We start from the raw sequence: 27,490 nt of genomic DNA, 5'->3' as shown, positions 1-27,490 counted from the left end.
GTCGCCTCGTCATTCATTGATTACCCCGAACTTCCACCCGAGCGAACGTCCGATTCATTCACGTTCGCGGTGTGTGTATCGTTGTGCATGGTTTTTCGGGTGCGGTGATGGTGGAATGAGAAGGGAGCAACCAGACGTCAGGCGCGCATCATCATCGAACGAACGGTTGGTGTCTGGTGCTCTGATGCTTCCATCACAACTCTATCGCGTGTGTCATCCACGGACGGCGCCTCCACCACGAGCGCATACATAAACAGACACACTCAGCAAGCAAGCAAGCAACCGGCGATGACACGCGATCATCATCATCATCGTGCAACCCAGAGAGGGAGGAACGGTTGGTTCCGAAAATTGGTTTCAAATTGATTGCCACTTCCGTTCACGGTTTGTTCACGTGTTGCTTCGCGGGCGGATTTTCGGGGGTGCTGCCAGCCACCCCTTTCTGAGGGGGTGGACGGAGTGGAGGCCGCAACATATTTGTTATGTCAATGAGCACCTGCAGCAGCAGCAGCAGCGCCAGCGCCAGCGCTAGGGCGATCAATTGATTCGCGTGATGCTGCTGTTGCTATCGAGGCCTGTCTGTCTATCATCGTGTCGTGCTGTGCCTGTCTCTGTGTGGAACTGGCATGGAATGCCCTGCAAATGGAATCAACAGTCTTGTGCTGCGCTATTCGGTAATGAATCGTTCGGTGGCATTTGTTTGCTTATCATGAAACGTCACTCCAATCATTAGCTGCATGCCTTGATGCTTGCTGCTGATGATGAAAATGATATCATCATTCACTTTCTATTAACCGCATAATGACATCGAATTATCGCTAATCATTACCAGAAGCATCAGTTGAAGCAATGAAACAGGACATCGAGAGGTCAAGTTTGCACTTCAGCTCACCACAAAGTGGAGTGGAGTATTGATCTGCATTTCATATTCGATTCGGACACCAGCCCGCCCCAGGGTGGCTCATGACATCATCATCATCGTGTGTCGAGAGTGCGGCGATAGACACACGAAGGTGACACACCAATCTGATGCCGATGATACCGATATTGCTACACCACCAGCAGCAGCAGCTGCGGTGCAGATCCGGAAACAGGTTGCGACGCGTCGCCTTGTTTGTCAATTAATAGTCAACCCCCACAAACACACAAGCACACACGATGGTGGAGCTATGGCGAATGATTTCGGTTTTTTTTTTGTTCGTCAGATTTGATTGCGAGCCAATTTCCCGGTCACAACAAACACTCATGTATGCAGCAGCAACTGGTGGAAATGGAAACGAATTGCAAAAAAAGACCACCAGCCCGGGGGAAGCATGATGACTGCATAAATGGAAAATGGAGCATCGAGGCGACAAAAACGCTGGATCTACTACAATGTCAAACACTGAGGCAGGCACCAGACCAGTGACTCATTTGAACCTCTTCCGATGAGCATTGGTGTTGGATCGATGTGCATACTCACAAACACGCCTGGGGGGTGGAAAACCCCATCCAAAAGGAAACGAGAAATGGCTAAAAATAACGGCTGGCCAGCCGGACGCAACACCGGAAGGCGAACACATCGATCGATCGATTCGCAAGTCGCCACCACGACGACGACGACGACGATGATGATGATGTTCGTTGGCTGCGTCCTCGAGTGGTGGCGACGTCTTCTTCGTCGTTGACATAACTGTGACGTCGCATTCCGGGAGTGGACGCGCCTGGGAAAAAGGTGTTGCCTTGAGACAAACGTCGTGGCCACGACATTCCACACAAGCCGCACAGCACACAGCGAACGTGGGTCACACTCAGACGTTCATTAATATTTTTGCCAAAACACCTCAACTCGGCGACTCGCTGGGCGTGCGTAGGCGGATTCGTGATTTGCTAGCAATCATGGTGAGAACTTGTTTATGCGCTCCCAGCCAGCCAACACGAGGAAGGGGATTTCTATTTCTTTTTTCGGTCGATTTGACCAATTCCGTGATGAGCGCGATTGGTATTCATGGGATTTTTGTGGCCTAGTATATGCTAGTTTATGGTGCATTTCCGATTGGTCTTTTTTTTTTGCTAAATCCTCATGGTCGCAACCGGCAAAATGCAAAAATTGGCCAAGGTAAGGTCAGGTGCTTGACTGCAAAAGATTTGATTAATGCCGGCGCTGACAAAAGCCAGAGTCTGGAGAAGACTTATCGGATTAACCTTTAAGTAGAGAACTTTTTGTCCATTTCAACTTTATGCTGATATCTGAGAGTGCCCAGGAATGCTTTTTGGCGATAAAATGCCCGACGAAATATCGTGGAATTCAGGTAGCAACCTCATTTGGGGCGATGGGGCGGCGAATGTGTAAACATATTGCAGCATCCGTGGCCGTCGAGTAAACATCATCAACACTTCCAGAGCGTCCCTGTTGTTGCGCGGTCACATGTGGTCACGAAGCACAAACACGCAGACATATCTGCATACTTTCACCTCGCAATTCGCGCGATGATGCACCGCGCGAGATGCACTTTCTCGGGGGAAGGCAGAAGAGAGTGCACCACTGCCGCCAACGGTGGTTTATGGTTTTTATGGACCAACACCATTACCACCACCACACAGGCTGCTGCTGCTTCCTGGTTCTTCCACGCAGTTTCTCCATTTGGCACACGTTTCCTTTGAACCGGGGCCGGGACCAGTGCAAACCGTAGTATATCTCGTCGTCTTTTCGCCGGAGGTGTCCCCACCTCCCGTTCCGAGTGCATCTAAATTGCTTTTTACACCCGTGATCGTGATACGCTGGTGGTGTTGGTGGCAAGAGATTGTTAGGCAGGAGCGGGGGCTGGATTGTTGAATTATTTATCAAAACAGATGCTGCTTGGTTGGCTGGTTAGCTGGCTGGCGTGCCAATTTCTCGCTCTCTTCGCGTGGTGCGAGTGCGGGGGCGAATGCAGGCCACGGATTGAACTTGCACGGTGCGATGCAGTTTTGGAATTTAAATTGCAAACCGTAAGCGTGCTGCACAACAGCGTGGAGTGCAATTAACTCCCGTTGCTGGCTACCAGCCCCTTCCTGGTGGTGCTAACGGAAATCGAGGCATAAATTGAGTTTGGAAACATTCATTTGAGGCAGCCACCACTAAAGCGGAAGCAGCGTTTCAGCTTGGCCGGCAATCTTACTTATCTTATCATACCAGAGAGAGAGAGAGAGAAAGAACCAGGAAAATGGCTCATTTTCCAAAAGGCCCACTAACCGATTTTTTGTCGCTTACCTGGAGGAGAGAAGAAAAGAAAAGAGAGAAAGAAAAGACAACATTAGTACCAGCAGGCAGGCAGGAGGAGGAGCAGGAGGCATAAAACGGTAGCAGCATAAAACCGATGGCACAATTTACGATAATTTCCCATTCCTCCCACCGGGCGACCAGGCGTCAGAATTTAATGAATGAAAGGCGCGCGTAATTTAGGCTCGACACTGCCGGAAAAGCCACGAAAATTCGTATCGCTGGTGGTCGTCAGCAGCCACAGTGTTAACGAAATTCCTCGAGTGCCTTCCAGTCTGTAACTTATTCTTCTTCCTCTACTTCTACTTCTTCTACTCTCGAAGTCGCAACGCAAGTGGCAGGACAAACTTTCTAGACACTCGGTACAACCGTAATCCCACACCTTCGGCCACACCCCAAGACTTTTTCGCAGAATCTTCGCCCACCTTCCGACCCCTCCGTCGTGGTTTCGTTGGTGGTTGGGGCGGTGTTTTGATTTTCCCTACTGTGGGATCCATTTTTACAAGCGGCACGCGGGCGCTACTTTAACTTCTTTTATCCAATTCCACTCCAACACTGACGCGCGCTTCGTCCCTTTTCGTCCTTTCGAGTCCCTCTGAGATGACTCGCCGGTTCGCTAATTGCCTAATCAGCGCGAAGGCGATGATAAGACGGGGCGGATCGTAACGAATTGCGGGCGCAAGGGGTGGCATTTATCGTCACTTTTTTGAGTTTTTTTTTTCGGGTGGAATGTTTGGAAAAGTTTCGCCCCTCTTCTTGACACCTCGCGGCTGACGAAGGAATGCATCAGGAGCGTGTTTACGAGGTAGATTCGAAGGATGTTTGGTCTTTAAAAAGGATGCTGTACTGTGCCAGAGAGCAGGATGATTAAGACATTCTTTGTGGTGGTAGAGAGCGTTGTCTTGTTGGAGTTTGAAGTCGATTCCCTTCGAACTCTTCTTATATCACCCAGCAAATGACATAATCCAACCGCTAGAGCAGGAAGCGAATCGCATGCGAGCAGCAAATCGAAGAGAACGAGTCGCTCGAGCGAACCAGTCGCTAATCAAACAATTAACAAAGTCCCACGAGCCGCCACAATCTCCTGCTAGGATTCCAATTTAATGGAATCCGAACAACAACGCAGTAGCAGCAAACGAGGTAGAGAAACAAAAAAAAGAAGCAGAATTAACCGTCATTAAAACACGGCTCGGTGGCACGACACACACCCCTCTGGAAAAAGGGGTGCTTGATAAGACACACGAAAGAAAGGGGGACGCGAAGGTACATAACGTACGTAAGGGAACATCATGGAAAGCTCCTTCGCTTTCTCACCACCACTTGAAGGAGGGCTTGGTGAGGTGGTTTGTGACAAGCATTAGAGGCGACATAGTGGCGCGGTAGCATAATGGGCAGAGGGGGTAACATAAAACACAAAAGCCACCAGCATAAAACAACAACAGCAGCAGCAGCAGCAGCAGCACCACAAAGATCCAACAGGTTTTTACTCGGTGACACAAGTACGCAGCTGGTGGAGAGGCGGTGAGTGGAGGACATTCCGAGAAATCGACGTCCGTGGCTGCCTCTCGTGCCCTCTGCTAGTGGATTCGGTGGGAATCGGTATAGGCCTAGGCACCGGCATGTAGTAAAAGGCGTTTTAAGGAAGCTGCTAATGCTGCTGCTGCTGCTGCTGCTGGTCGCTAGTTTCTAGTAGCGGAGCAATAAAATGAAAATAAATATCCCTCGGATTGGGTGGCCAAAAGGAGGGCCCCGGGGAAGGGAGTTACACTAGCTCGTTAGCTTCCGTGTAGTGGCAGGTCGAGGGAAGGGCGCTCGGAGGACCTGAAACAGCGAAAAGGATTTAATTGGCAAAATAAGAGACTTAAGAGGTTTTCTCGTCTTACGTGAATCGCGCGCGCTCGCGATTGGTTGCCGGGAGGGGGATTTTTTTTATGTCTTTTCGGAACAATTATCCTCCCGAAAAAACAACTCCTTCTGCCCCTTGCGGCATGTGGCTAATTAGTGGGGGATTAGAGAAGGTAACAACGAGGGTACAACGTTCTCAACATAGCCACTCGATTCTAGTTAGCGCTTGTAATGAAACGTTGGAAGTCTTGAAGTTCTCGTTCTCAGGTCAGGACCGCCATTACACGTCCTGAGCGAACAACAATTGAAAACTATCGTCCGAGAGAGAGAGAGAGATCAAGGTTCTGCAATTCATCAAACGCTGACGCTGGAGAATCTTGACTTTTATGAAAAGATATTTCCACTTCGAAAGGTAATTTTCTTTTCTCGCGTGATCTCTGGACAGTGAAGGGTGCGACGAGGGGCGTACTAATAATTTCGGTAATAAATTTCCCCCCTCACCGGACAGGGGCATCATATTTAACTTTCCACAGCTCACAACGCCCATCATCATAAACGAGCTGATGCTGCGCCGAGCACTTCCATTCAACACTTTCCATTTCAAGAATGTTCGAGCAGCGCCCAAGTATGCATGCATGTGTGCGTGCTGGAGGTGCTTGAGGTAATATAAATCATTTTGATTAAAACATATAAATCATACAACGCCCATGGTGCACTCACACCAGGGCAGGTCCACGCCTAACTTGGCGCAGCATAAAAGCAGCCACGATCGCGATGATGCTGATGGAAAGACGTTGCACGTTGCACCTCACCGGAATGACCTCCGAGTGTGTCTGTGCTTGTGTCTGAGGCAGATGAAAAAAGGAAAATGGTTTGTTTGGACGAAGATGCAAATCTGACAGAAGAATGCAAGCCCCGGCTCTATGAAGTGCTGCCCGGAGTGCTGCCCATCAAGCGTCTCCTCGAGGGCTCATCAATCACGCAAGCCGTGATGCTCGTGCCCGTCAAGTCGGAGCTTTGTGGCCAGAATCGGAGAGATCAATAAATTCTTAAATGTTTCACTTCACTGTACGCCGAAGGTGCAGTCGATTAATGTTTCTAAAAATCATTTTGCAAAGATTGCGTTGCATTCCGGTCCGTTTCTTTGTCAAATTTCATCAACCAAACTTTGCTCGCTAGTTCTTTATCTTTTGCTCGCTTGACATTTCGTTGCTTCTTCGTTTCTTCCTTCCGTATCTTCTTCCCTTTCTGCATTCGCTTTGGTTTTATTAGATTCTCAAATTGCTTACGTGTAATTTGCTGCTTCTTCCCGGGTTTCGCAATTTCTTTTGTGTTTCTCATGCCCACCAGCTTCTTATCAATTCCATTTCCCGTTGCCGTCCGTTTTCGTTTAAGGATTTCATTTTCAACTTCTTCCGTCCCGTCTTCTTCACTGTCCTGTTTGTGCGCCGCGTCTCTTACTATTTTTTTCTTCTCATTTTTCGCCTTCGCCTTCGCCAACTCTCCCGTCTGGTCATATTTTTTTTGGGAGCCAGACTTTTATTATCTTCCCGAAAATCATCCTCACGAGTGAGTGTGTGCACGTCTCCAGCTCCGGCTTCTTATCTCGGTGATTCTCTTTCCGTTTTCTTTACTCTCATTTTCTACCCTTCCCTTGTGCTTCATCCTGTGCCCATCCTACATTTTTATTGCCCTTTTCTTACACAACCGCACCACTGCAGAAGGGTTTTCGGGTGGTTGGTGGAGTGCAAGAGTGGCAGCGGAAAACGAATGTGCAGCATAACCAATTTTCCCGCGACCACAAAAATCGATCGCCATTCCTGGTGGGAAGCGCATTTTATCGCATTTGTGCAACCTCTCCCTTCCCTACCCTCCCTCTAGTCACCGCATTTTTTCACGTTTTTTTTTGTCTTGTTGCTGCTGCTGCTGCTGCTGCTGCTGCGCCTTGCCCTTCAGCTTTAGCATTGGCGCGCCTCTCCATTGTAAATCTCATTCCAGCCAAGCGAATCTCTTCTCGACCCGCGCGATTCGTTTCGCGTCGTCGTTTTGCAATTTCCTCTCCTGTGCAGACACACAGACCCATACACCCATGAATACATTGCCGATTGGATTCAACATTTATTTATGTTTTTTCATGAGTTTTATGTCTTGAAGACCGTTCTTCTGTTTTCCTCTGTCTCTCTTTTGTCCCACAGCCAAATTGTCGTCGCCGTGCCTGTGTTTTCGTTCGTCGTCGTCGTCGTCGTTCGCGTATGTTCTTGCTGCTGCTGCTGCTGCTGCAACCTTGCGTTTATGTCCGGCATCGTCTTCGTTCCAACCATGTGGAGCCAGAATTCATTGCTTTTGCTTCTTCTGCTTCTGTTGCTGCTGCTGCTGCCGGTCAGCGTGCAGCGAAGGTTATTATCATTTTTATGTTTTATTTAGCATAATTAAATTTTTCGCTATCTTGATTACGGTCCAGTCAGCCAGCCAGCCAGCAGTTTGGCGACTCGTCTCGTGTCTGCCGGACACAAGCTGCCACTTCCTCTTCTTCTCCATTTCGGTCTTTGTGACGATGTCTCACGAAGCAAAGGACACAAATTCCGCGTGCGAAAGCGAAATCCAAATGGCGTCGTTTTGGAGAGCACCGGCAGCACAAAAACAATCCCGCAGTTTTTGTGGCGCAAAAATATGCGAATGTCTTCGTTTCTCCGGTTGGAATCGCATTTTAACGAACGTGCCAACGGAAGGACAAACAACGGAATTGCAATCAGACAGGCGCCTTCTCGCGCAAACGCGAATGCAACGAGATTTTTGGGGTCCAAATTGTTTTGAAACCGCGCACACCACGCGCTGCTGTGACGTGATGCGAGGAGTCTGCGCGCTTGACCCGGTTTCGTGGCCGGCGTGGCGTTCATTTCCGCTCCAGAGTCCCCGTGCCGCCGCCGCCACCACCAGAAGAGCTAATTGGGTTATGTTGGGGCAGCCCGATAACGACAACACAACCCAACATACACTCCTCATGTGCTCGTGGTCGCGGTCGTCGTTGAATGTGACCCGTTTCTTGGTTGCCTTGCGTCTCAAATTGTGTCTCTTCCACTGTCTCTCTCTCTCTAATTGCAAGCCCGACTGAACCGGAGGGAAGTGACGAAGTCAATTTCCATTTCCTTTACGCCAGTGTGTCTCTGGGTGGTTTGGTTTGATCGACCCATCATCATTAGAGGGGCCAAGTAGTCGGTAAAAGACCTCTCCCCACATTCCTCTACAACGACAAACACTACGACTGACAATGGGACAGCAACCACGATGCTCCTCCAGGGGATGAACCTCTAAACGGGGTACCGCTCTGTTCGAAGCACTTCACCACTCGTTTGAGGGGTGTTTTGGGGTGCATCAGGACAGACAGGGTCACAGTCAATTACCCACAACCACAGCCGATCGCACGTACTCACAGACAAACATTAGCGAAAGAAAATGGCGAAGAAGAATGGCCTCGCATTGTGAGGGCAGGTCGTCTTTCATAATTAAGGCTCGCAATGCTCTTCCGCACAGCATCGGCCCACAGCATAACCACCCCAACGAGCAGAGAGGGCGGGGGGTAGAGCCGTCGAGTGTTGGTGGAAATTATGAAAAATGGGAAAAGTTGTCACTCGTCGTAGTCGTCTTCTGCAGCGCTCGCAGCGTTGAGCGACGCTATCCATCCATCTTCAAGTTTGTCTCCGCGCCCTCGCGCACACACAAGTTTTGCACTAATTTACTCTCTCGGAAGGGAATGTTCACGTGTGCACCCGCCCTCCTCTCCTCCCTGGTAGCCCCAGGCACCTCACTTCTGGTGTTTTATGATTTTATTTTGTGCGATAATAATAGCCAAACGGCCTCGGGCACTCAAACTGTCATGGCATCGCACGGGTTTTTTTGGTGGCCGACTGAACTGCCGACTAACTAAAAGCACAAAACAGGGCGACACAACAGGATCTCACAACAGAGATACGAGAGAATGATTTATGAGTGGTGGGAGAAGTTAATGGAAACACATTTTCAAATGGCAGTGTTTTTAAATTGAATTCCAGAACGTAGTGTTTGCGTAAACTGTAAAACGGGCATTGGAGACATAAAAATGGTTTACGGTGAAAACACATTAAATAAAGAATTTAAATTACATTAAACCAACTAGCAAAGCTCTAGCAGCTAGTCACTGTAAATGCAATGCGAAACTAACGTCTTCCAACGCGATTCTCGGTTGAGCAAACATCTTGGTGCAATTAACAGAACAGCAAACCCGTAAGATGCACGCTCTTCTGGGGCTGGTTCGGGGCGACAACTGCAGTCTCAAATTAGTTGTTATGATTATAATTATTTTCGGACGCCAACAAACAGAACGCGCCGGACCGGTGACTACTGTGTCTGGCCGCGCCGCGATGCCATCATGGCCCATCATGTCTAATCCCAACCATCGCTATAACGCCCAGACGGCAGCTGCACTCGCAGGGGCATTTCGAGTTTCGCGCGCGCGGTGCAAAAAACACCCAAGCAGAGGGAGAAAACGACCAGGAAGATGAGTCAGGAACGCATTACTTCGCATTCGGCACCGAGAAGTCGAGCATCGGGGAATAAACACAACACACAAAACAAGACGAACCCAGGATCATTAGAGGGAGGGAGCGCGAGAGATCGGTGTTACTTAAAATAGAATAGACGCATTCTGGCCGTTTGCGCGATTGTCGTTGTCGTCTGCACAAGATGTTGCCCCAGGAGGAACAGAACGATATCACGCTGGCGTATCTAATTAGAGCACTCCCTCTGGCCACTTGAACCGTGGGCCACCATAAACTTTAATGTTTGACTTATTGTTTTTTTCCCAAAAATCATTACAATGTCACCGTCGTAGTCACTGCAGCAACAGCAGAACCCTCAGAAAATCAGTCCTGGTGGTTTTATGGCCATCACAAGAAGCAAGCTTGGACTTGGGCTTTGGATCGGAACCACCAGAAAGTCACGAAAAGTCTATTAAACCCATTAATACGAAGCATACGGCCCGCGTACGCCAGCAGATCGCGGGAAGAACAACCTCGTCGTCGTCGTCGTCGTACGCGTCTTTAACTCCTTTTGATTGCCTTCCTCCTCCTCCTCCTCCTCCTCCTCCACGGCGTGTCCTTCACTTTCTCGTTACCATTATGCCTCATTACGGAACCGGCGGGATTCGATAATGGAACGCCATGCCGCGGCCGGGTTGTACGCAGCATTATGTGTGTCGGAAGGCTACGGGGATACCGAGCCCGGCCAGCCAGCGCCCATGAACCGCGCGAGTAATAATGACGTTAATGATGGTTGTAATGATGATGACGGGATGGTGTAGTGAGGGATCACGATGATGGAAAGGGGGGAAAAAGGAAGACGAAGAAGAAGGAGAAGAATGAAAGGAGGAACAGTGTGCGCGACATAATCTCGTCTCGTCTCGTCTCTCCGAAAGGCAACGCAAATGAATAAAACGTTAACGAATGATGTCGCGCACCGGTGTCCGGGAGTCGTACTCCCCCATCCATCTCTCGGGTTGGACAGACCCCCTTCCTTTCCTCACTTTTTCCCCCTTTTTTCTCGTCTTTTTTCCTCCTTAGAAAACGCGAGTGAAAGAAAGGTTTAACTAAGATGATAAATGACGTTCGCGCTCGCGATGTTTTGTTGTCTAGCAGCACTCGCAGCCTTTTACGAATGCCGGACCCAAGCGGCCACGTCCATTAGGAACAGAGCGATACGCAGTTCAGTTGGGAAACTGCATCAAACTCCCGGATGACTAAGAGACAAGCGAGCGGTGCGTTGCGACACAAAAAAATCCTCTGCTACTTCTCCTGGGACTGATGGCGATTCGTTGTTTTAAGTATACTCTAATCGGTCGCATAAAACTGGTGAGACATCGGGCTAATTGGAAAGTCATTCCCCATCCCTCCCAGAGACTAATCCTCGAAGCCTCTTCTTCCGGTATCGACGTCCGGGCTTCTTACGACACTCTGGCCCTCCGCCGGGCTAATGCATTGACGGCTCGGCGGCGGCGCATTCACGGAATGCTAAATTGTGTTTTCTCTTTCGTTTGAATATGCATAATAAGGTGGCGGTGGGTTGGTGATCGATGGGTTTTCGAGAGAGTTCGAAAGACAGATAGCCATCCGGCTCCGGCATCTCAGCTTGATGTTGTCAAGGTATTCCCTCCCATGGGGGGTGCCAATCCGTCGTGCGATACCTGTCAAGGAGCCGCGCGCATGAAGGAGTGATATGTGCCAACCAACTGCCAGCTGATGGCCGCTAATTAAGACATCAAAATACTCGTCAACTCCCGTCGTGTTCGCGGCCGCACGTGGTGATGCTGCCCGCCCGTTGGATACCTTATCAGGCGCACCACCTCGGCTGCAAGATGATCCGAGAGAGTGTGTGCCTTTCGTCATGAAATGTGTGCTAGCGCACCGGGCGCGCATATCACCGCACGCGAGAGATGGCACGATAGCAGGGACTTCCACACTCGATCCTGGCACCTCACAGGAATGGAATGCAGAATGGCGATACTGATGGCGGCATCGTCATCGCAGAAACACAGAGCCGCCCTGCAGAGAACATTCTTGTGAGCTTAAAAACTGCTGTGGTGGTTAAGAACAAGCTCCAGAGCAAGCTCGCGAGAAGTGGACAAGAAAAACGCGACAATAACGCGATCGAGGCGCGCGCGCGCGCTCGCGCTCCAGAACCAAAAGCCACCACGGAATGAGGCAGACCCGCGATGGGCGATGGTGGAGGATCGAGGATGAAGCCAAGACCAGAAACCAGTTTGGAAACCTCCTCCTCATGCTCCGGCACCTCCCGCCCGTCGGGGGTGAGATTCGTATCTTGCCCTCGACCCCCGGGGCCCTCCACCAGGCCAGGTTTCTCACACAAATCCTTCTCTACTCCTTCGAGCACTCGGTTAGCTGCTGCTGCTACGAGCGCGCGCGTTTTCGCCTTTGCCGTGGCCGCGTGTTCTCCTTCTTTTCTTTTGCTCATTGCTCTTTTACCAAGTTTTTTCCTCGCTGCTTCTTCATTTGTTCACTTCCAGTTTCTTCTCCTTTTTCCACGTTTGCTTCGTTCTCTTCTCCCGCCTTTTTTTATTGCTTTTTTGCCTCGCGCAGAGCATAACACAACCACGATCGTCCGCCCGGCCGCCCGGCCGCCCGCCCGGCTTCGGTTTTACGTTGTTTAGCTGTCTTCTTTTATCTGTTTCTTTTCGCTTTTTTCCTTCATTCTAGCCTTCTAGTGTGCGTTTGGGTTTCTTTCTCATCTTGGTGCTCCTCGCGGACTCTTGCTTATCGTGTCCCATTCTGGTGGTGGACCCCGCGCTTGCGTCACTCCTCCCCTGGTAGCTCTCCTCTCGCTTACCTCCTTTGTTTATCCTTTCTTTATTGCGTTCGTTATCTTCTCTTCTTGTGCTTCTCTCCTTCTTCCTTCGCTGTCTTTCAACGTTCGCTTCTTTTTCCATCTCTTTTCCGTAATGTGTTTTCCCTGTTCCCTTTTGCCCCCCCCCCCTCCAAACCTCCTTTACTTCTTTTTCCCTCTGCCCACCTTTTTCATCCCCCGCACGGCACGATTTGCTTTTATTTATTTTCTTCGTTTGCCTCTCTGCCGCTTTTCGTTTCTGTTTTTTTTTTTCTTCTACACCAGTGATCTCAAGGGTTGGTGCAGGACAGTGTGCTCTCTTCCCCGCCGCAGTGCTCTCGTGCTCTGATGCACCGTGGAACAGAACCTGAACTGCATTGCGGGCTGCATTATTTCCCAGCCACCCGCGGCCACTTTTAACGGCGTCGGCGGCGTCGTTGTCTTCGTCTTGGCCGACCACCCGCACATTTAACCGCTTGCCATGTCCTCGCTACTCCCTGCAGCTCTTTTCCCCCTTGCATGTAAACCCTTTCGCTCCCGCTGCGATCAACGTGATGGTGGTACGTTTGTCTCTTCGGTCGCAAAACGATTTTGTGTTGCTGTGTGCGTCTGTGCAGTCGAGTCTCTGGTTGAACCTTCACCTATGCCCTATTTACAGCAACATTGCAACATTATCGTCACTGTTGTGTTGATTTCATTTTGAATTTTTACTTTTTTGCAACTACTAATAACATAACACAACATTATTGCATTAGTGATTGCGTTGTTTGTAAATTGGCGAAATCGCTTATGCGTAAACATCCCGTTGCCGACCCGAGCCCAGCTGTTTGCTCTGGTGTCTCCCGTACCGTCGACCAGCGAGGATGCGTAAATATTTATCCCAAACTCAACCCCAACAATCCGCCGATCACCATCCCAAAAGCTACACGTTGTTTAGAGCTCGCCGGTTACAGAGACCGATGCACAGTACCGGTGGGTTGTTCCGGACCCGGGGAATGATGGACCACGACCCACATGCACACGCACACATGTGGTGTGCCGGTTTTTCGAAATCGCTTTACGAGCCAATGTGCGAGAATGGCGAAAGATCGTAGACATGCATAAAACACATGCCAACATAACAACATCATGGCCGGTGCACCACCGTACACACTAGACCGTGGCCAACTCCAACAAATTGTGAGCATTTTTCAGCCGAGGTTTCGTGCACATGTGTTTGCGGCCGCAGTAGATTCCAACAGCGACGGTGCAAATGTGCATCCTTCTCTTGATCTCTCCCAGATTTCGGATGATTCATTTCGCCAGTAAAAACAAACCATCCATCACACGTCGCGAAGCGGAACCGCGCGACAGCTCTGCCAGAAACAAGGGCAGCGTCTTCGTGGACGATGATGGCTGCGGTGATGCTGAACTCATTAATTCATTTTTTGTGATTTCATGGCAGTCACACAGTGCCGTGGAATTCATTGAAATTGTGACATTGTGCTGGGAAGGCAAAGGGTGTGCCAGCATAGCGAACCAGATGTATCGCGTTTCGGTCTCAAATGTTCGAATAAAGAAGAGCATCTGAACGATTTAATTTGAGGTTTAGAAGTCTAGAACTGCTAGAGGAAGTGAGCAAGCTCTAAAATAAGTGAAAAAACTACTAACTGTTCCCTAGCTCAATGCTGCATAAGCAAAAGCATCGACACCAATGCTCCATGGCGTTCATTTATCGCACTAAACGTCCCTCCAACCATGCCATCATCTTCGGCTAAAACCAACTTCTGTGCCACAAACAGCTCCGGAGGCCTCCGAAAAGGCCACATCAGCCTTCCGGTCTTTTTGGTGTCGAGTTTTATGCGAGTTTCGTCTGCCCTTCTCCTTCCCCTGGACGACCAACGTTTGTGCACGCTTTTCGCTACCGCTGCGATCATTCTCGATCGTGACTGCGCGCAAATCCAGCACGCTCTGGGTGCCTGTCGGTTCTGGGTGGTTTTCTCGGCACACCAGCACACCACTCTATTTGATGGTTGGCCTCTTTGGGCCATTTTACTCTTATTTCACCGGAATTAATTAACAAAACAAGCGACCAAAGTGAGAGTTTGCAGCATCCATCTAGCATTCGCCACAGGCAGGCGCGCCACTATCGCCCTGTCGTCATCTTGATCATCTTGGGTTTACTTTTACTTTTGCCAAGCCACGAGTGTTCTCGGTGTGCTGGTACGGTGTCTGCTCGTGCTCATTCTTATCTATTCAAAGACACACACGCGCGCACCACAGGGCGGTGGACACTGGACTCCCTGGAGGAGGTTTTATCTTTTGACACACATCACCACCACGCAGCGTGCGTTTCAAGGTTTCATATTTTTCCTCTGTATCCGTTGTGCCAGCGAGAGCGAAAGTACTTTAACGAAAAACCCCATTTTTAGATGAAACACATTATGCCGTGATTGCTGAGGCAGTTAACATTAACATCCAGCTGAACGACTCGTCCAGTCCAAAAGGGAGTCCCTGGCATTTGGCGCTCGATCGTGGGGCGCGATCATAATTCAACTTGTCCGACGGGAGCCCGGGGTTGGAAAATCGCTAATTAGCGTGACTTAATCCACGTTCCGTGTCAGCATCCCCACCATCCATCCACTGCCCCCCCATGCCGCACCGCAAACGATGACCTCCAAAAAGTTTCGCTTGGCATTACTTTCAGTTTCGCGACCCGGAAATCGGTCGGTCCGGCCGCGTCGTATCGTGCCGGATACAGCAAACGCGCTTCAAGGCCACCTGAGTTGATATTTTACGCGCGCGGCTCGAGAGTGTGAGAGAGAGAGAGAGAGCGAGAGAGAGGCCCACCCCAAAACGACCCTCCCCCCGGGGGCAGGGAGTGACCACTGGGCGACGAGGAGCGGCGCGACGATTGACGAGATATTCTCCATCCTGGCCCGGGGTGGATGATCGTGGGAGTGTTATGGTCGAAGCTAAACGGGTTTTTAGCGCGCAGCGTTTTGCGGCGCATAAAAATGGCGCGCGCGCCCGCGCCCAAGCGAAGATCTCGTAAACTCCGGGCGCTTCGTGAGTCTCTCCCTTAATGTCAGCGAGCGAGATGAAACCAGGATGATCTTTGGACGGGAAGAGGGGTGAGGATTTGGAGGTGATGTTATGCTTTTTGTACTTCAGAGCAAGAGCGTCGAGGTTCGCGATCGTTCTCGTTGTTATTTTTACTCTCCCGGGCACAATCGGACCCCAACAGGGGCAACAGTCTCGTTGTTGTGTGGCGGTGTATGTGTCCACATCGCGGGGAGGTCGTGAGGTGAAGGGCGCACAGGGCAGAGGCGAGCCCGTCAGTCAGTGTCAGAGTGCCGGCCGTACTCGGATGATGGATGCTGGTTCGTCGCTAACGAACGAGAAACAGTGGAACGGATCCGTCCTTTGCCACCGCTCTGATGCTCTGGAACCGTGGTGGGACGAGGAGCTGGTGGGATGCAAAGCAGGAACCGAGCTCTGTGAGCGAACAAGCCAGCAAGCGAGCTTCGGTGAAGGTCATTTCGATACAACAACCCTTCGCCGTTCGTTCGCGGTGCAGCCATCGCGGTGTGCGCGAATGTGAGCGTATTCTGGCTCGCTGGCTGGCTGCTGGTGAGACCGAAGTAGATTAAAATAAATCCAACAAGCGCGATCTTTACTCCGCCGCGGTGCTCTGGGAAAGCAGCTCCATCTCGCGATCGCGCTCTCGCTCTCACCGCGATCGCGCGTACTGTCACACAATGGGGGACATGCGCGAATCCATCCGGGACCATCGTCATCATCATCGTCGTCATCGTTGCCATCGGTCTGTGTGTGTTTGGGGGCCAGCAGAGCGGACACAACGGCGCATGCGTGAGTGTCATCGCGTCCGCGTCGATGGTCGCATAAACAACACTACATTACGCGATCCAATTGCAGCACCACTGCAACACCCATACAGAGCAGCTCCCTCGATTGCAACGATTGTTTGCGTTTTGTTGGTTGTTTTCTCTGTCAACAAAAATTAAAAATATGCAACAGGAAGTGCCTGCACTCTCTCGCTCAAGGGCCACGGTATGTGTGCTGGTGGTTCGTGGACGATCACGAGTGCATCTTGAAATAGTGCTTTGGATTGCGAGGAAAAAGGGAAAGTTGCACTAGAACTCCAGAGACGCCGTTTCTCACTAGGAAGACTACTATTGCAGCTATCAACGCTGCTCAAATCTATTCGCAAATGGTCGAAAACCTTCGTCGATTGAAGGCTGTCCAATAAATGAATCTCAAATGCATCATAATCGCCGACAGCCTCATACTAGGGCCACTGGTGTGAATGGTTTATACTGGCTTTTCGAGGGCTGGTGCGAAATGTGTCAGCCAGGCGCGAAATCCAACGATCCAGAGGCCACCTTTTGTGCCACCGCGAAGCATCGCCATGATCGTCGGCAACAATGTAAACCCCATGGTGCAATTGCGTCTCGCCCCGAAGAATAAACGGAGAACGCGTAGAGGGTGTTGGGTGGTGGACACATCATTAGAAACCATGTTGTTGCGGAACACACCACACCAGTAGTGCTCACTCGGATACAAAATGGCAATTTGCGAAAAAGTAAAACATGCTAGATGATGGCGGAGAACGAATGAAATGTCAAAAACAACAACCCCCCCCCCGGTGGCACACACATGCGCGCAAGAAAGTTACATTTTATGGTCGCTTTCCGACCATCGCGCTTCCCACTTCCTTCTTTCATCTCGCTTGCGCTTCACCCTCCACCGGTCATCACTACCGCTCGCTCGCTCGTTCGCTCGCTACTACTTCTACTTCCCACTGTCAATGACCACGACGAAGGTTAAACTGCGCGAAGAGATGACGGTGTAACGTACGAGCGCGCGATGCGACCGCGAAACTGCTGCAAAAAAGCAGCGCCCAAGAAGAAGCGGCAGAAAAAGAAGATGGCAGCAACGACAACAACGGAAGAGCGCAAGAAGGAAACTCGGTGAACTAAGAATCGGGGGAGTTGGCTTCACTTACCCAGTCCTTCCACCTCTTCCTTACTATTCGTAAATTGTACCAAACAAACCCCCCCGTCGTGATCGCCTTACGCATCACGCATCCTGGTATCGAAAGGTCACGAAGCACCACAAGGTTCGAAGGTGAACACTAACCGACCTGAACGCAAGAGAGCCCGTTGCTTGGGTTTGGAATTTTTTAATTTTAATTCGCGATCGCGATCGTGGCACGCACACCACACCGCACGATCGCCAACGAAAATGCGCGCCAAAACAGAAACCCCTTGACGATCGACGCATCGTCCGCGTATCGATGATCGCGAGATGACGCGCGGACCGTCAGCGAATGGCAGAGTGCGAGCACTTTCGATTATCAAAAATTCGTTTTCATGCTCCCTTGGCCTGATAAAGTGCGGTCCAAACCAGAGGATGCACCAAGGACATATCTCCAGAAGAAAGACGGGCTCCAGGATGGAAAGAAAGTGAAGAAAATGTCGCATCTCCCAGCGCATCCTGTCCATCGGCATTCAAATTGAAATCGTTTTGCGTAATAGCGTCCGATGGCTTAGGGTGCTGAAGAAAAAACAGGACGCTGCAGGTGCTCTCTCGTTTTTGCGTTCCAGAAACATTTTTCAAGGAATAGCACAAAGGGAGCGCTGGCCCTTGGTGCTGTTGGTGGAAATTATGCTAATTCCACAACGGCGGTGATGAGGAGGTGTCCTGGAGGTGGCGACTAATGCCACCATAATCCTTACCACGCGAAAGGCGAGCCCTCTGTCCCTCTGGCCACACTGCCCCTTTCTTTGCTTTCCCCTGGAAGGATTTTCCGTTTATTTGTTGTTGTTTTGGGAGGAGGGTAGATCCGCGCTTTAAATATTATTTTTCATCCCCATCCACCGCTGAAGGTGTACATGTGTTTGTGTTTGAGCTCGTAATCCATCATCGGGCTTTCCGTCGGGCGTTTCGTCGTTTTGTTTGTCAATCTACGACGGGTGGTGCAATGTGAGCAGAAGGGCATCAGGCAGCTGCTGCTGCTCTCCTCCAGCTCCCTCCCCGTGGAAGGCCAAAAGGTTTAGGATTATTTATGGCTCTGCACCTTTAACTAGCAGTTGTGCTGGTTGCTGCTGCTGCTACCTTGGATGATGGATCGATGCTGGAAAAGGTGTCGCAGCATTAGTTTTCGGTATTAGCAGCAGCATGCCATCGAAGGCGCATAATCATTCCAATAACAGTCGATCTATCAGCGAACAGCACAGTGATCGTACCAAAGTTTAATGATTTTCTCTCGTGGAATGTGAGCAACATAAATATGCATCGAGGTGCAGTAAAGTGCCTTAAAGACGTTGTAGGAGTTTCATTCGCATTCGCTATTGAATGGTCCTTTCTCGCTCTCTCTTTTAGAGCCCTTTTCAGGATAATAAAATCGAGGCTACGAGTGCCACGAGGGCACAGAGCGGTGGTAGTTGAATCACGATTAGAGGGAGGAAAATTCATTTTCCCCCTCCTCGCAAACAAAACACTAATCCCCTGTGAGCTCGCTCGAATCCTGTGCTCCCGGGTATGCGCTGGCTTACAACACACGCGTCTAGATGTGTGCGCAGAGTGAGGGTGTATTTGTGTAGCCTACAGTAGCGAGGGGGTCGTATTTTCCTTGTTATCTGTAGAAACAGAGCAGCCAAAGTAAAAGAGCCACCGAGTCTCCCCCTCCTTGAAGGCTTGAAGGATGGCCGCGGCGCCGAAGGAATCGCGATTTGGAGGGCAACCGCGACCGGGCGACGCGATGTCTTTGGCATGGCGTGGCATGGGGTGTGAGTGGTTCGATAAATCGATACACTAGCTGGCTAGTCTTTGCGTCCAAAGACAGCACCAGCATGGGCCGGAAGTTGGGTCTACTGTGTTGCGGGCGCCAGCGCTAGGCAGCGAAGTGAAAAGCGACATCCAGCAGCAGTGCCAGCTACCAACACTGTCGCGGTTGTTTGAGTTCACCGGAAGCACAAGAGAATCTCGTCTACTCTTCCTATTCCCTTCCCTCTGTGTTGCTTCCTGCAGGACAATGCAATCGATCGGTTTTTAGTGCAATTTTGTTGTCGTTGTTGTCCAGAAAACAACTTCGACGTTGGAGTGTGTTTGACAAGCGACTAACAAGCTCCCGCGAGTCTATATTTATGTCCTACCAATAAAAGCATCTGAAGAAGCATTTATCGCACAAGCATTACGATTTCTCTTGTTCGAACACGACTCAGAAAGGATTAAGAAACATGAAACTGTTCAAATTGTCGCAGAATCTGGTAACCAAACAATGACTCAACAAGGAATATGACGCCAGAAGGCACTATCTCAACCGTTATCAGACTTCCATAGGCCGATGGCCCTTTGCTATCATCTCGAAGATTTGCCTTTCAACGCAACTTTGCAATGACTTCCTCAATTCACCTTCTCCTTATCGTGCCCAGTAGCCTGGCTTTCGGAAAGAGGGAAAAGCACTTCCCTGGGCCACTCCTCACCGGATGATAGCTATCATCCTTGCCTTTTTGGGCCACAGGAGCACACAACCCGCTTATCGCCCCGTTTTGGTACCGACACAAACCGAAAGACACAAACAGTAATGTGCCCGATATCAGATACCAGCAGGGGGTGGTCGTTGGAGGAGTACCACTATCTGACCAGTATTGGCCCAGCGGCAACGGCACGCTCACAGTTTATGGCGTGAACGGCGTCGTGAAGGTCCTGCCGGTTAGCGATAAAGAAAGTTCCACCAAGGTGGAAAAGTGAGTCACCGGGAAGACACAATGCGCTGGATGCCAGTAATCGATGCAGGAGACTCGCACTCGCCTCGCCGAGCGTTGTGGTCTCCTGCTGCGAGCCTGCTTCTCGCCCAACTGGATTACCCCTGGAGGAGATTGCTGCCTTTGAGGGCTTCAATTTTGAGCATTTCGTGCTAGGAATCTAGTGGCATGAAATGATATTCACCTTTTTCTGCTCACTATTTTTCTGCTGGAATGTGGCACTCACACGTCACGATCGCGCACTGGTGCTTGCCTTCGAAAAACGGTGGTTGGTTTGCTGTCTCGTCTTCGTTTCTTCACCGAGTGTGTTGGTGTTCTTCTGCTTCTTCTTTTACTGGACTAAGCCACACTAGCCTTCACACAAAGAGAGAGAGATACTTCCGGCAATCAGGCCTCCAGAAGCTGATGATGCAAAGAAAGGGAAATCTCGCGCGATCATCAAACGGTCGCCACCGATCTTGGGAAGCTTTAGGAACTTCTGCACCTTCGCAAACACAATCAACATCAAACAACAACGCGCACGCACAAAGGTAATAACCTCATTCAAGCAGCTTTTCCGGCTCACAGGACGACAGGACAGCAGGACACGGCTCGCCGGGATGCTGTCGTCACTTTGCTGGTGTTGCTGATGCGGTGGAAAGAAGCCAACGCCAATGGCCGTACACTGCGAATCATAATCACCAACTCAACCGGAAGAGGGTTGGCCGGGCTCAGGCGGACAATCTGTTGTTGCCGATGCACCACACACCAACACACGACATACACACATACACACGCACGCACACACAAATACACACGCGTACACAGGTAGTACACGCCACGCCAAATGCGCTCTCAAACTCGCATCAAAATCTTCGCGGACGCAAGGAACCACAATTGATCACTTCCGCCGAAAGGGACGGGGTATGGATCGGAGACAAGGAAGCACAACAGGAAGGGAGGCTATCACAGCACTTGGAGCGATTGCGATGTTCTGGTAGAGGGCACACGCGCGTACACACCGAATGATCGTCGAGAAACTTCGCTTGACTTTCCTGTTCCGAACAAACACGATGAGATTCTTTGGAGGTTTTCCCAGATGATGTGAAGGATTTTTTTCAGTTTTCCGATTTCCGACGTCTTGATGTAGTTGCCTCCAGCTGCCTGATCAACAGGACACGGTGTTCACGATCACTTTCCCTTCTTTTGATTGATCTTCGATCTTCTATTGCCTTCTTAGCTGGTGTTCACTGCAGGTGCACGTGCACTCGACATACGTACGCACACGTGTTTTTCCCCGGAAAATGCTTTTGCACAAATCTCTCCCTCGGCGCCAGACTAACTTTTTTATGATTTTTCTTCTGCGTTTTCCACTCACACGCTTGCACCAATTTTCTCTCCCTATCTTTTCACGTCTCCCTTTTTGTCACAGAATTTTCGTGAATTTTCCGTGGAAAATGCGCTCGTCAACAACACATAGGCGAGCAGATAAACGGGCGGTAAACGCACGTAAACGAGAGAACGTGAGTGAGAGAACGGCTCCTGCTGCTGCTGCTGCTGGCTGCTGCTGCTGGCTGCGTGGGGACCGTGGTGCAAAAGCGCCAACAACCTCGTTCAAAGATTCTTCAACAACTGAAAAACGCCGAACAACAACGGGAAGGCTGCTGCTGTCGCTGTAGAGCGGCTTCACCACCAAAACGCCCGAATATCGACGGTGATAACACACGCCGCGCAACCCCGATCGCACACATACATCGGTAAAAGATGGTCGTCGTCGTCGTCGTCGTCGGTCGGTCGGTGGAGGCGCTCAGTTTCCGAAGGTTTCGAGTCGATGGAGCAGCATGGTGGGGGACCGCAATCGAGCGCGCGGAACATAAGGACTTAGGGGGTGCGTTTGTGCTAGTGTGTGCGTGTCCGAGACACTCACGTCGTGAGTGGCACACCAAGAGAGTGTCTCGAGTGTGTATTGGTCGCAAGCGCGCGTCTAAGCCACCCCTAATCTCAACCCTTATACCATCCATCCCCTATTGCCTATGTCTTGAGCAAACAATCAAGCGGCCATCGCAGTGTGAGTGTGTCAGGGCACAAGACAGTGCGCGCGATAGAAAGAGAGAGGGAGAGGCAGAGCGAGAGCATGATTCCGAGAAGCGAGATCACCAGCAGCGGCTGCGATGATGTGCGTACGACGACGAGAGGCTAATGAAAGCAAAAACATAATGACAACGGGGTAAACGTGTGTGCGTATGTTTGGCGGGGGTGAGATAGCGAGAGAGAGAAAGGGAGAAGACGATAGAGAGGTCTTAGAAAAGCCATTTTCCTATTCTTTCTATCCTCCGGGGGATGGGGGGAGGGTGCAGGGGGAGGATTGACATACCCGGAAGACCCGGTTGATGATGGTGTGCGTGTCTCATGTCGCACGCACGCACGCGGTTGCTTGCTGTACATAAACGCAGCAAGCGGCCTGCGAGTGGCCATCGCGCGTTGGTTGAGCAAACAAACGACACTCATTACCGACCGCTGGCTCGCTCGGGGAGAAGACGTGTGAGAGGGTGGACAGGTCTGGTCTGGTGGATCTCAAACGCAGCATGCCTTCGAACCGGTCAGCGACTGCGACGACGATAGAATGCGTCGCGAGCCGGTGGTGGCGATGCTGAGAGCATCAGAAGCTGCATAAGTAGATCGCTTAATTCGACAACAAATGGATCTGCAGCACGTTCATTAAGCTCCACGTATAAGCCAGCAGGATGCAGTCACTCACGCGCGATTGATGGGCGCGTGTTCGCTCGAAATGTCAACAAAAGACCGACAGCACAGCGCGTTTGCGAGATGCTTTTCTCCTTCCTTAGAAAAATCTCCCTCGTGTCTCTTGAAATTGATTAAAATGTGGAGAGCATAGCGAGTGCATTGCATGGGAATCCCCTACTGCACCAGCTGTAGCGGAATACGCGCCAGTTCTCACGGCGAGAAGCGCACGACGAATCCTTCCCTGGTGGTCACAAGACACGAACCACGAAGACATTGCGGCGAGGCAGGGTAACATAAATTGAAAACATCATCCCTCGCTTTGCTGCAGTATCCCCCTTTTTCCCTCTGCCCCCTGCCGAGACAACCCACGGCAATACAACCGGTTTCCATTCTACCAACACCAATGCGACGACGACGACGATGACGATTATACTCGCCTCGGAAGAAGGAGATTTTTTAAAAATAAAACCCGATGACAGAGATAGCAACAGAGAGAGAGAGGGAGAGAGAGCATGAGAAAAAGAGCAAATATAGGATTGCACCCGGGGTGCCAGTGAGAGATAGAAGCAGCAGCAGCAAAGCCACGAGGTTTGAGAGGTGCGTGCTCTGCGATGCTGCGACCAGAGTTCCATTCGCATCGTGGTGTGGCCGGGAATAGATTCAAAAGATGGTCCATGTTGTTGTTTCCTTTCCCTTCTTCTACTCTCTTCCTTCTATCTCTCTCTCTTTTCGTCGCACTCTCGAAGAATGGAGCAGCTCCAATAATAAACACTCGCGACCGATGGACGCCCTCTGACCTCGTCGTCACCACCAAATCCTCCAACGCCGGAGCATCCTACCGAAAATAACATAATTGCATATCCTTCCATCGACTGCGTCGTGCGTCTCCACCACTCAGTGGACGGAACCATTCCACCACCACTCCACGGAGTTCTCCCTCACTTCCCCCAAGAAATGGCGTGATTGCGAGGGTGTGGTGTGTGTGGTTGTGTTGGGGGTGGTGGAGAAGAAAAATATTCCTTTCGATGCTCACCAATACACAAGCGAACACACGAATGTGCTGCTCACCACCCTCGCCATTAGCTCGCGGAGGTTTTCCATCAACTCACCCCCAACCCTGGAGAGCATTAGAAGATGAATTGGTTTTTGGGCTCCCCGATTTGCTGGATAGGAGCACACATACACACAGACGAGCAAACTGATAAATCGCTTACCTTCCCAAAAAAAAACAGGGAAAAATAAGCGGGACTGCGCGCGCCTCCATCCATCCCCATCGTCGCAATATCCTTTCCCGATATTAGAATAAGGATGTTTGCTAAGGTATGCGGTGTATCTGCGTGTCTGGGTGTTAGTGTGCACTGTTATGTACAGCGAGCAGCACTACATACAATCTCATCAGGTCCGCGGCGCACCACAAGAAGGAGATCGGCGGAATGAAAGAAAGGACAACGAGGCGCCACGAAGCGAGAGCGAACGAGAAGGCATCAAGACGAGCAGCGAGCGAGCACACAGACACGCACACACGCGGACAGGGACACGAACCATAGCGCATCGCATGGCTTGCTTTACCTAAAACGCCCGCTGCTCCGCTGGGGGTGGCAGGAGTTGGGAGGTGGCAGGAGCCGCGGATTGCACGGCGACGAAGGAAAATCGCGAAGGAAAGCGGTGCAGCAAAGGGGGGGGGGGTTGGTTGGCGCGTACATGCGTATGTGTTTGTGTGATAGATTGATGGTGATTTTCTCATGAATTTTACCTCCTCCTTCACCCACCCACCCCTCCTCTGCACATACACACATAAACATTGGAGGAGGACAGTAAATTGCACCGAAAACAACATTTCCCTGCGAACGAAAGTCGCGCACAAGGATGTGCCCCACCGATGATGATGCTGATGATGGCGATGATGATGATGATGATGATGGGTGGTGACCACTACCAGCACCGCCAGGCAGCACTGGTGGTGTCTCAGCATCACGTCCGCGTGACTTGGAATGATTGTTGTTATTAATTTCATTTTCGATTCCGGGCGTTTATTTATTCGTGGTACTCGCGTCGCCCGTCGTTGGAGCCGGCAAGCGTCTAATAAACGTAATTATTGCTGCTGCTACTGCTTGGCGTGCGTTGTCCTTTGTGAGGTCGTGGTACAACGCGGTGGAGGAGAGTAGCGCACGAGAGAAAACGAAACAAAAGGTGAACCCGCAGGTCACGGTTGAACCGCACAGCGCGACCACCCATGCTGGGATGTTGTTTTCGCTTAAGATTTATGTAAACTTTAACGCAAAGTATTTCTTTTGGCTTAAGTTGATGGTAGTTTTGTGTAACTTTGATAAAACAATGAGAGCGTACTTACAAATTAGCTCCGTACGTTAAGGTGAACATTGGATTTTGATAAATGTTTAGAAGACTTACCTAAAATGGAAAGAAAAGATAAATAAGTATTAGTAAGACAGTTTTTGAATGGAGATCATTACACAACATAAGAAGAATATTTCACTTCGTTATTTATAACAAAGAAGTTAATAAAACACTAAGACAAACATTTAAATCGAAACTGTTGCTCAAAAATCATACTTTGTTACTGTTGGTATTGTAGGAGGAAATGCCTGTTCCCTCTACTGTTTATACTCTATCTTCCTCTATCTTTCTAATATATACGGCTCCGTCTGTAAGATATCAACTAAAAAAAAAACTGTTGGTATTGCTTAAAAGTTGCTCAAATCGTCTTGCATCAGCAAAAGAGCCTCAACTAATCTCAAATAATCAACAGTCCCACCTAAACTGTTAATCAAAACTATTAATTCCACCATGCAGTCATTAGTTGGACAAGGTTTTTGTCAGAACCTGGCTGTTACATACCAGGGCAAGGACTCCAAGCACAACTCGATCGCAAGGAATTCAATATCGCTACATCTTGAGAGCTGGAGATATTATCGCTGCCCACCCCGTGACCATACTGGGGCCGTCTGGTGCTATCTATCTATGTTACGGGGCCGCGCGCGCTCTCGCGCCCCACAAATCCAAGCTGCTATCATAAGGAGAATCAGCGGAATGGCCCTGTCGCGAACAATAATAGTCCATCTCGCTGGCCATTGCCTACCCGAGGCCAGTAATTGGCCTACCTACGGGGCGTGTGCACGCGGAACTCGCGACGCTCAGCTAGTGCCTGAGACTAAAGAGCTAAAAATGGAATTTATGAGTTCAATTTTGATGAAATATTTACTCATTTTTATGGACGCAGCTGCTGCCGTTGCTGCTGTGTAGTCTGGACTGGACATTTACTACTCACAAACACAGACGCAGCCCAGGCGGCCGTTAAGGAATTAATGTTTTCCTTCTTTTTCCCCCTATTGTTCGCCTTCTTCTCGTGCTTCTCGAACAGCGCAGCAGCATATCCTTCTCGGTGCCCGGGTGTGTTTAAGGCACGTGTTTCCAGATGTCGATGACGAATCTGCAGCTAATGATGCTCAAGACGCGAACGTTAGCAGACCAATTTCGCTCGCGTGATTAAGCTAAAGTTCTGTTCCGTCTCGGTGCATTATTCAATTACTTCGTCATTAAATCTTCACGTCCGCAAACAAGACAGAGAACCCTGAGCAACGAATGCAACATAATGTAGCATCCCAAACTCGCGAAACGAATCACAAACTAACCGAACATGAAAACAATAACGAGAGGAGTGAGCGAGCGAGACTTGCGATCTTGCGAGCTTCCGAAACGGCCAGCAGGAGCCACAAATTGTCTTCAAGCGATCTGATCGCGACAGAAAAACGGCTCTCCAGAATCCACTCTCCCCGGTGGGCGATCGCGAAGATCTCCACGAGAGACGAGAGCCACTCGTAGTTGTCTTCGTCGTCGTCGATACTCCCTCACCATGTTGGATGAATAATCGCAGCTCGTTTGACGATCTATTCAGCAAAACCGGGCCCCAAAGGGTGGGTGAGGTGGTGGTAGCTCCTCCCTGCGCTCGTGTGTGTCTGTGTGTGGTACGCTCCGAGGAGAGGAGAGTTTGCTTTCAATTTTTCCCTGTTTTGTTAGCATACAAAGACCGGAAATTGGCCACATTATTTTTAATTGAACTATTCATTGCATCATGGCGGCCGCAGGAACGAAGACTTCGTGGGCCATGGAAGGGGGTGGCAGGGGTGGGGGGAGTGACGTGACAAAGAAGACCTCCTACACCCAGTCCAAGAGCACAAGAGAGTGCACGAGCGAGTGAGAGAGACAGAAAGACGCAGCTGAAGGGAGCAATGGCTGTTGCTGTTGCTGCTGCTGCTGATGATGATGATGATGATGATGACGTTATGCCCTCAACAAAGCGCGTTTCCAGTGGCGTGTGTGCGTGTGTTTGGCAATCAGCCAACTAGCAGCGCCCGGCTGGATGGTGGGAGTATGTGGATACCACCCAACCAACCACCGCCAAACCCCACCGCCCGATCGGCGTGCCTCCTCCATACCGCCCTAGTTTTGCCACAAAAGAAGACGGACGAAGACGATGGCGGTGGCGACAACGATGGCAGCGACGGTGTGCAAATGTCGG

General features: G+C 50.4%; 2 protein-coding genes across 6 annotated transcripts in view; one reads left to right on the top strand and one right to left on the bottom strand.

Annotated features, from left to right (window-relative positions):
• Positions 1-27,490, top strand: part of LOC126577598 (high affinity cAMP-specific and IBMX-insensitive 3',5'-cyclic phosphodiesterase 8) — a 403,282-nt gene that overhangs the window by 52,568 nt on the left and 323,224 nt on the right. The window lies entirely within an intron of this gene.
• Positions 1-27,490, bottom strand: part of LOC126577593 (DNA N6-methyl adenine demethylase) — a 127,221-nt gene that overhangs the window by 26,127 nt on the left and 73,604 nt on the right. The window contains exon 2 of one of the 3 annotated variants that reach the window (XM_050239344.1): positions 3,215-3,232. The exons of 1 other annotated variant lie outside the window; for it this stretch is intronic. The gene's annotated coding sequence lies outside the window, so the exon portion shown is untranslated. Of the gene's footprint in view, positions 1-3,214; positions 3,233-20,767; positions 20,902-27,490 lie in introns of those variants that run through there. One more of the 3 variants, XM_050239343.1, reaches the window with a different exon arrangement.

The sequence above is a fragment of the Anopheles aquasalis genome, chromosome 3, assembly GCF_943734665.1.
Source record: "Anopheles aquasalis chromosome 3, idAnoAquaMG_Q_19, whole genome shotgun sequence".
NCBI lineage: Eukaryota > Metazoa > Arthropoda > Insecta > Diptera > Culicidae > Anopheles > Anopheles aquasalis.
Note: the sequence above shows the minus strand (reverse complement) of the source record. Positions and strands in the feature narration are given on the sequence as shown.